The sequence below is a fragment of the Sturnira hondurensis genome, unplaced genomic scaffold, assembly GCF_014824575.4.
Source record: "Sturnira hondurensis isolate 20B ecotype Veracruz unplaced genomic scaffold, ASM1482457v3 Scaffold0012012, whole genome shotgun sequence".
Classification (NCBI taxonomy): domain Eukaryota; kingdom Metazoa; phylum Chordata; class Mammalia; order Chiroptera; family Phyllostomidae; genus Sturnira; species Sturnira hondurensis.
In genome coordinates this window covers 733,451-737,343 of record NW_028084643.1, presented here as the reverse complement: position 1 = coordinate 737,343, position 3,893 = coordinate 733,451, and positions in this window count along the sequence as shown.

Here is a 3,893-nt window from a genome sequence, read left to right as displayed (position 1 = left end):
AAATAAAAGGCAAGCTTGGAATTTGTAATGGAGTTGCAAATATAAAAATGATGGAGAAATTCTAAAAACAAGCAAAGAAAAATTCTAAGAGTTAAAATTCTGAGCAGTGCTATTTACCTCAAAGTAATTTATTTAGCTATGCATTCATATTTAATGTATGTTTTTCTATACATAGTGTATTTCATAATAGAAAGTATAAAAGATAAAAAAAGTACTAACAACATGTTTTTAACAGATTCCAAAGAATATGTTAAATCTCTGATGTTATGATTTCATTCAAACTTTCACAGCAATATTGAGATAGATGATATTATTGTTTTACCATACAGATGGGAAAACAAAACAGCTAAAATGCATTTTAGGTCACACAGCTAGGAAATAACAGAGAGATTACAAATCTTGATTTGCCTGACTTCACCTGGAGCTCATAACTTTATGCTAGTGATGGCTTAATCCCTTCTGAGGAGGAACTGTCTCTCTTGGTTATGTTCAAAGTGATATTGCCGATGGCTAAACCTGCTCCAGCTACTGATACTAGTAGTTTCTGAGGAGATGATGATCTTACTCTGTTGGTATTATTCTCAGCTAAGAGATTTCTGTACCAAATTGACTGGGGCTTCTAAACTTACAGTTTCTGAGGTTTATCCACAAACTCCCCTCTTTACAGACTACATGTATCTCTGGTGTGAGTCTGCAGGGCACTGAATTCCAACTAGTGAAAACTTCTGTTTCTCTTTTCCTTCTTTGACTGTGAGGAGGAACCAACTCTCTGGTCACATTACCATGTAGCTCCACTGTTATTTTATTTCAGGAGCTCGGTAGCTTTGTGTTACCATGTGGTCCTCGGCACTATCGGTCCTTTCCCTCTCAGAAGGTGCTTCCCCACACCAGGTCTTTATGCCAATTGTTATCTCCTCCACTCCCCATCAGAGCTTGGCTCTCCAGAGGGAGGCTGGGGGAAAGAGACTAGGCCAAACTATAGAAAAAATATTGTTTTATTGTTTTTTACTTTTCTCCGGGGTGATAGGTACCTAAATACCTTAGGATTTTCGAACAAATGCCATCTGAGTGACTCTGAAAAAAATTATTCAGAGGTCATTGGTGGTTCTATTTCTAGATGTGGAAGTGGCTGGTATTTGTAGTTCTTACCTCTCTGCTTAAAAAAAAAAGTTACCCTCACTAGGCACGCCGCCACATATCATACACAGTGAAGCTCTGCTCTAACCCAAATAAGTTCCAATGACAGCTGTTTGTGTCTCCCAGTGACTGAGTGTTCAGTGAAAGCACAGTGCCCAGGCCCTGCTAGTCAGTGTCCTCCTGTGCTAACCACACACATCTGCTTCTCTCCAGATGCATACATTATATTACACAAGTGACATTCAAAATGAAATGGAGCATATTCAGGGGCGTGGGGGCGAGAATCCACATTAGGAAAAATGATTTGAGGAACTGGGCACATTCACATTGTCTCGATGAGGACAAAAGGAGTAGGATGGCTCTGTGCCGTGGGAAGAGGACCCACCAGGTGGTACATGGAGGCAGACTGTAGCTGAAGGCGAGTAGATTTTTGCTAATGTGTGAGGGAGAACTGGGCTGTCTTAGGGCCATAAGCTCTGTCAGTAAAGGTTTAAACACTGGGCAGTTCGCTAGCTGGTTAAGGTTAAATACAGGGTTCCTGCAATATGGCTATTGTCCTACGTGGACCTGTCTCAGAAGTCAATAGCTACGACTTCCATGAGGAATGTGTTCTGAGCTTTAATCAGTTAATGTGTAGCTTGTAAGTGGCAGTTGCTGTTTTAATGATTGTATGTCAAACTACTTCGGTGACTCAGGAAAGACATGTAAAGCTGAACTGGTTGGTGTTCCGTCTCCAGGCATCAGAGAATTTGAAGCTGAGGAAAGAACATGGAGTCTGAGTTTATTTCTTTATTTCTCTGTCTTTCTTAGCTAAACTGCATAGTTGTTATGACATAAAATGTGGAGTCTTTAAGAACTCTCTTTGCAGTTGAGTCAAGGAATGACATGGCACAGACCATTTTAATCCAGACATTGATGAAGATTTTGTGCTTTGAGTGTTGCATAAGAAAGAAAGTATGCTGAAAGTCATTGTTTTCTGAAAACTGGTATTGTGTAAACAAGGCTTGCACTTACCAAAGCAAGTCATTTAATAATACGAAAGTGGGAAGAGCTCCAAGCTGTGATATCTACTTTTCTGACCTGATTGATGGAAGTTACACAGGCTTGGCCTTTCTTTTCGATATTTTTATTTGTTTATTTACCTTTAGAGGGGAAGGCAAGAGGGAGAGAAACATCAAAGTATGGTTGCTTTCCGTGCGTCCCCTGCTGGGAACTGACCTGCAGGGAACCGGCCTGCAACCCAGGCATGTGTCCTGATTGGGAATTGAACTGCAATCTTCTGGTTTGCAGGCTTGTGCTCAACCCACTGAGCTACACCAGCCAGTGCTGGCTTGGCCTTTCTAATCAGCTTTATCTCAATAATCTGTGACTTCCGAGACAGCAGTAAGAAAACTAGTTCTCCTGAGAGCTATCTGAATTGGTAAACCTTTGGTAAGCAGTTTAGCACAGGATCTTCAACCCTGGAGGAATTATATCGAACCTAAGCCACAAAAGAGACTTAGATCTGAAAGATTTTATTTGAAGGCAAAAGTGAAGACAGTGGGGGGAAAGTAGGCCTCTGGTTTCAACTGTGGAACAAAAGGCCATTGATGGTTTTATTTTTAAACTTAATCACAACTTAAAAGAGCGATAATTCACCTTAGGGTTTCCCCCTCCCTGACCCCGGCCCCAAGACTTGAGCTCTTTAGGATCTTAATCATAAGCCTCTGAATATGTGGATTTGCACAATAGAAGAGTAATTCTCTTTTTCCAGGACAGAAAAAAAAGTTAGATATGTAAATGTGAGTTCCTTTGACTATATCATCCAATTCCTTTACTTTTCGTGATGGAAAGATCCATATTTTACATCTGTAATACGCAAAACACAAAGACTTCAGATCAAAGTTTCTGGTGGCTTAAAATATTTGACTCATATCACTAGGCATTTTCTCTCCTTTGAAATTTCTACCATTTACAGTGTAGCTGTGAATATTACAAACTCAGGAATGACTACTTTTACACTCAGGTTTTGGATATGTCCTTGCCTACTTGCATATGCATTAAGCAATACAAGCAATTTAGAATCTTGGCAAATGTTCGCTTTTAAAACTTACTCCTGATATTTCCCAGAAGTAAGGTATAAGTGAGAAAGAAGAGGAGGGTGGGAGAGAGAGAAAGCAGGATGATGGATAAATCCAAGGGAAAAGATTGAAGTTTTAAAAGGTAAATTGTTATTTAGTTGCATTTTGGGGATTCATTCAGTATTGTTCAACTTGACCACAGCCATTTTACCCACACCTGTGGCTGTAGTATTGTGTTAATTTTTAGTGATTTTGTCTTCTGGGATCCTACATTTTGTAAACAATTATGGTGGAAACCATTTCTTTTGGCATGGTTTTTGCAGGCTCCACAAATGACTAGATTCAAGGCTATTTTTTAAGCCTCATTTGTATAGATGCAACAAGTTAAAGTGGCAGGAATATACAGAGAGCAATATGAAAAATGATCCTGTTTTAAGCACTGGATGGTGCTTTACAAAAGAAGGTTTTTGTGTTAGTGAATTTATAGCTGCCCCCAAGAAGACTAGACAACCCCCATTTAATCATGTTAATGCTTTAAAAAATGTCTCCTTTTTATATTTTGGAATATTTTCTGGAATAAATTTAGTTGTTTGAGGTTACTACTGAGTTCTTATGACATGCCAGCTAACACGATAAACACTTTTACACGAATTATGTCATATAATCCTCATAAGAGGATCATCATTTAATCATATG